Here is a 6,791-nt window from a genome sequence, read left to right on the forward strand (position 1 = left end):
CGCCGCTGCCCAGGCCACCGACAGCACCTTGCGCACCCTCAGAACCGCTACTGCGAGCAACTTCCGATGGGAGCCTGTTGAATTTCCATCATCTGCTACTCCCATTTGGTGCGACATGTCAACCGGTTCTGCGCGACTCTACGTTCCTCCATCCCTGCGCCGCGCAGTCTTTCTTGCCCTGCGCGGTCTGGCGCACCCTGGGATCCGTGCGTCGCGCAAGCTCGTGCAAGCCCGGTACATCTGGCCCTCAATGAACCGCGACGTTGCGACCTGGGTCTGTTCCTGTCTGTCCCGCAGCGCACTAAAGTCCACCGCCACACATCCACACCACCTGCCAGTTTCCTCGTTCCAGACGCCAGATTTGACCACGTCCACATGGATATCGTGGGCCCCTTGCCGCAAGTCTGTGGCCACCGCTACCTCTTCACCTGTATAGACAGGTTCACGCGGTGGCCTGAAGCCATTCGCATACCTGAGATAACAGCAGAGACTGTCGCCGCCGCTTTCCTCGCCCGCTGGGTGTCCCGTTTCGGCGTACCGTCCACCGTAACAACCGACCGCGGCAGACAATTTGAATCTCATCTCTTCCGTGAGCTCTGCTGTCTCCTCGGGACCCGACACTGCCGTACCACCGCCTACCATCCGGCAGCGAATGGCCTGGTCGAGCGCTTTCACCGGCAAATCAAGACCGCCCTGTGCGCCACTGGCATCCCGCTTTCCTGGCCCGATCGTCTCCCGCTGGTCTTTTTGGGTCTGCGTTCGGCCGTTAAACAGGATCTGCGATGCTGCCCTGCCGAGTTGGCCCTTGGCACCACGCTGCGCTTGCCCGGTTCCTTTTTTACCCCAGTCCCCGCTGACGCTGTACCAGACTATTCGTCCTACATCGCACGCCTGCGGCCCACCTTCCAAGACCTCCAGGCCACTCCGACCCGGAACCAGTCTTCACGCCTGACTTTTAGTCCACCCGGCCTTGACACGGCTACGCACGTGTTTCTGCGCCTGGACGCCGTGCGACCACCGCTCCAGCCTCCTTACAACGGGCCGCACGAGGTCCTGTCGCGGTCGCCGAAGCACTTCCGCCTGCCCCTTCCCCGAGGTCCGGACTAAGTTGCGATCGACCACCTCAAGCCAGCCTACCTGGACCCTTGCCCGTCTGTTCAGCCGACGCCGTTTCAGCCCCCCAGTCTCCCAGCGCGACGAGACCCCTCCGCCACGTACGCTGGTCTCCTGTCCTCGTCTAGCAAGCGTCGCGCCATTCTCCTCTCCGGGGGGGGGGGGGGGGAGCCATGTAGCGATCACCGCATCTTCAGCACACGAGTCATCACCATCAATACCTCCTGCGCACCTGCCCCGCGGCGCGAGGTTTCGTTTTCGACTGCATCGCCATTCCCTGTCATTAAACCATCATACATCGTAGAGCTCACTCGTCTCTTTCATAGGCTCTACAAAATGAATTGAGTGTCTCAGTTCTCATTGAAAGTCATTGGTGCTCATTGGACAAATTAGCTCCCGGTTCCCTGGAAGACTCCTTCACCACAACATCTGTTTGAGCGCTCAAACATGTCAGCTTTCCCGCAACACTTCTCATTACTCCAATGAGAAATACCTGCTATATTCACATTAAATGAATTGGATGCATAAATTATCATTGAAACTCATTGAAATTGATGCGGGCGCTTAATGAGATCGGGTCTACTGTTTCCAGCAGGGACCCAGACTCGCTGTTACAACGGACGCGTTCTTATCCTTTGTAGGGTGTTGCACATGAGTAATATGACGTGGAAATATCAAAATGTGGAATCAGAGCAAAGTGTGACAGTGACTAGTGAGCTGTAATGCCGAAACCGCCCCCGCCATGTTTGAAGGTATGTCGTTTTCATATCTGCTTGCTTGAAGTGAATTGGAATTCTATGCGAGGGCTTGAGCGTGGATGTGTGGTGTGAATAGTGAATAGTGTGCAGGTTGTTACGATGTAACGACTGAAATCGTGTACTGATCGCAGCGATTTCTCATGTGGTATCGTGTGCTGTAGCGCACATACTGATATCGAAGGAGATCGGTAATCACAACGAAGTCACGTGCGTACATTTGTTACTGCTTGTACCTTTGTACATTTTTTACTGCAAAACCTTGTACATTTGTTACTGCAAAACCTTATTTACTTAGAGCAGTGTTATGTGTTCGGGTGTTGATGTCAGATCGTAAAACGACTGGGCACAAAACTGATGTGAAAGACGGGTACGTGCTCCTTTATAGTTTTTAACGAAAACATATACGTGTGCTTTTAAATACTGTACATATTGTGTGTTGTGTACATAATCATACCGCAAATAAATCTTGGCGCTTAGCGTTACTTACCCTGCTGCTTAGTACTGATGGTACACATTTTTGTACACACTTAATAGCTTTGAAAGATGAAAGTCACTGAAAAGGTTAGCTAGCTGTAGGACTCGAACCCACATCTTCTGGATTGTCGGTCCAGGGCTCTACCACTTGAGCTAAGTAGTAGAGAGGGGTTGAGAACAGAGCCGGAGTCCAAACTACGACCCCCCTGCCCTGAGCCCTGCGCGTATTTTTCCCTGCGCGGCGCGTCCCTGCGCGTTTTTTTCCCTGCGTGCGGAGGCTTGTCCGCGCGATTATAACATGCAGAGACATGCAAAGAAGGGTCATACACAAAAAGTACGAGTCAAAATATATTTATTAATGCCAATCAGGTTGCCAATTGTAAAGCCAATGGTGCTGGGAATTCTGCCAATTGTGATATCTGCCAATTGTGATGCCAATCAGGTGAAGGAGAAAAACCCAAGCGAAAAACCTTCACCACCTGTAATAGAAGAAACAAAAACACAAGACAGTACATGGGGATAATATACAAAATTTGTTATATCCATTTCCCTAGATTCTGAAAGAAAACATAAAATCAACATTCGTCAAATTGCTTACCAATTGATCACTTACAGACCCCCACACCAGCGACCTGAAAGATGATTTATCTTTATATGATACTATAATCGCACTCAATAATACCTACAATATTGTGGCCACACAGGATAATCTGGAAAATATAAATTTCATTATCACAATGACGTTATAGCAACAATAATATCAACTCCAATAATACATACAATGTGGTGGCGGTGGACCCCAACCATCTGAAAGAGAATCTCATTTATTATCATAATCATATCCTGTAACTTTTACTCACATTCCTGTTGATGTGCTTGTTCTTCTCTACTTGCTAAAAAGATACATGCAATTAAACTAAACTTAGTCATATGTTAGTACATACAAGACCAATCGGTAGCTCCAGCAAAATCGTCTGGAATGGAAGTCATATATTAAAGTCAAAATTAAACAAATTTATTACATACATCTCGGTGGAGGTGATTCAGGACCTGAAACAAGAAATAAAATTTGAACACTTTTTTTTCATAATCATTATAATTCCTTACCATTTTCAAAGAAAAACAGGGGGCTGGTGCTGAACACTGAGAAAAGACAATATTCATGAGGAAAAACATCAACACCTCAAAGCAAAAACTTACCACTCTCGTCAGTCATCTTTGAAGCGCTGACAGGAAGGAACTTCCACTTTAAATGTGCTCAACCTCATTATCATACAACCTCCTCTCCACTCGATTCCATTTATTACATGTGGAACAAGGTCAGCTCCTCATTTTCCTATTCGTTCCCCAAACTATCAACTTTCTCACTCCCAAATATAATTATGTGGAAGCTCTTTCACCAATGTATTGGAAAGGAACAGGAGGAGGAGGAGGAGGTTGAGTCAACGGAAGAGAAGAAATGGCGACTGAAACAAGAAATTTATGAAGCGAAAGCTGATGCTATCAGGCGTGTTTTGTCACATGAACGTCTCATCGCACTCAAACGACAGTCGGCGAAAACTCAATTTGATCAAATCGATGGTTGGGGGAGCACTACATGGTAATAAATCTAGTTTTCAACTCATCTTATTTTCAGTTTCATTTCTACCTCTGCGACACAATGTCGGACATAAGACTGTTTTCTTTCATCCACCCGGCGCGAATTATTATATGTGGACCTTCCATGTCAGGAAAAACTTACCTAGTTCGTAACATCCTGAGAAACTTATCAGTATTCATGGTAGTCCCCGAACAAATATTTTATGTCAGTAAATATGATGCTAGCTGGCAGAATGAATTCACTAAAATTACATTTAGTAAAGAATTACCAAAGACATGGGATGAGAACATACCAACACTGATTATAGTTGACGATCTCATGACTGAAAAGAATGTTATGCAGGATATGGTCCATCTCTATACGCGAGCATCACATCACAAGAATGCATCAATTATTTTTCTCTGTCAATACTTATTCCATAACGATGTAAACTATCGCACCCTATCACACAACAGTACATATATAATATTATTCAATAATTTAAGGTCTCGAGCGCAACTTGAACTTCTAGGACGTCAAATCTATGGGAAATCACAGTTACCATACTTCATGAATGCATTCGAGCAGGCAACAGAGAAACCATTTGGTTATCTAGTGATTGACCTACATCCACTTACACAGTCTGATAAAAGATTGCAAACGGGTATAACCAAGCTCGAGTCACAATTTGTTTTCGTACCAGAATGAAAAGTCTTCGTCATCATTTAACTTTCCTTAAAGTGCTTGCAACTTGTACTCCAAAAGAACGGGAAAACATTTTGAGGGAGGCTCCTTCACACAGCATTGAAGCTCTTTCCGAAGTTTGTAAGAATATATTGAATGGTAATGTTAAACTTTCACCGAAACTATACAAAGATTTAAAGAAATATAAAGCCACCATTCGATACATTGCATATAAAACATTGCACAAATCGCCAAAAAAGCTACAAAAGTTTCTATATCGCCAACGAGGAGGTTTGGCTCCATTACTCCCACTGCTACTAACAGGTTTGACCAGTATATTAGGTGGTGTAGCAGGGCGGGCTATAGCTAAAGTAGCCGGTGTTTGAAAATGGCAACAAAAATCGAGGTATTAAACCCAGTGGACACTATTTTGGAATCTAATGAAAGTGAAGATGTAAAGGTAAAAGGTATGCTAACACCTAAGTACTACACCATAAAAAATCAATTGAAACCGACAATAGAATCAGATCCGCCGATAATAAAACCACTACAAATGACGGAAAGCATTAGTAGAAAATTCGATTATGATTCTCTACCAGATGAAATAAATATTAAAAAAGTAAGACGAATAGTGTCAACGCTACCAAGGAGTTTGTCATGGAATGAAAAAGGAGAAATCATTCATAACGGCAAAGCCATTCAAGGCTCCAGTATAATGGAATTGGTATTGTACCTCTCCGGTCATAATCGAGTGAGGCCCGCTGGGTTTGTAAAGGGGTCAAAACTTCTACCATCGCATAAAATCAGGCAGAAAAGAAAATCAAAGAAGAAAATATTGTGGGAGACCAACAAGTCGCCGCAAAGAACAAAGTTGCTTTCATCTTCAGAAGAATGAGCTACAGGTCACTTATGGTGGGCTCGGAGGGGTCAAACGTTATCAAAAGGCACGGAAAATCACAAGGAAAGAAGCACTACAAGAATTACAACGCGACAATGTCTATACTCTCCACAAAGATGCAAGACGCAGATTTAAAAGAAGGAAAGTCATCTCACTACACCTGAACGATCTCCACCAAGCAGATCTCATTTCATTCATTCAATACAAGAAATACAATAAAGGATTATCCTACATATTGCTTGTGATAGACTGTTTGTCAAGGCAGGTCATGGCCACACCTCTGAAGACCAAGCGAGGTGAAGATGTGAAGAAAGGATTTATGAAGCTATATCGAAAGAGAGGCAAACCGCGACTAATCCATGTAGATCAATGGTCTGAGTTCTTCAACAAACAAGTACAGGCTTGGTGTAAGCGTCATGGCATCTTAATGTATCATACTAGGACAGGAGTGAAATCATTTATGGCTGAGCGCGCCATTAGGACTATTAAAGGTCGCCTGTTCCGTTATCTCCGTAGTAAAGGACATCACAAGTACCTTAAAATTCTTCCAAAGATTATAGAAGATTATAACAATTCTTACCATAGAACTATTAAAATGGCACCGAATGAAGTGAATGAAAGCAACGAAGTTGAACTCTTCAATAGACTAAACAGTAAAAAAGATGATGACATCACAATACCATTCAAAATTGGCCAGCAAGTTCGTGTTCTATTAAATCGATCAATATTTGACAAGGGGTGCATAGGACACTGGTCTCACATGATCTATACAATTTCGAGGTATAAGAAAACAGATCCCCCTGTCTTTTACATTGCAGGCCCAGATGGTGTAGAAGAAGAGGGCACATATTATGCAAACGAATTGCAGCGCGTTATTAAAGAGGCTGATGACCCATATCCAATTGGAAAAATTATATCCAGTAAGAAAATTGATGGAGTCACTCATTATAATGTGAAGTGGGTTGGTTATGACAATTCATTTAATTCGTGGGTTCCAGTGCAAGATGTTGCGAGGCTCTGAGTTTTATATGTACCTCCTATCCAATAGCTGTACTGAATTATATCCATCAAATACACTGGACAATTTTACAGTTGCTTTGAATGCACCCCTACAACTGAGTGGAAAGTATGAAGTTGGATTACAAGAACTATCCATTTGCAATCTATTCTATAATATACCACGGAGTGATAACAGTGTCATACAGATTGATTACAAAGACTTTGCAGAGGTTTGTGAGACTATTGTCGTTAAAAAAACCATTGAAATGGCCCTTCTAGAGCTTTT

Source organism: Ornithodoros turicata, unplaced genomic scaffold (genome assembly GCF_037126465.1).
Source record: "Ornithodoros turicata isolate Travis unplaced genomic scaffold, ASM3712646v1 Chromosome11, whole genome shotgun sequence".
NCBI lineage: Eukaryota > Metazoa > Arthropoda > Arachnida > Ixodida > Argasidae > Ornithodoros > Ornithodoros turicata.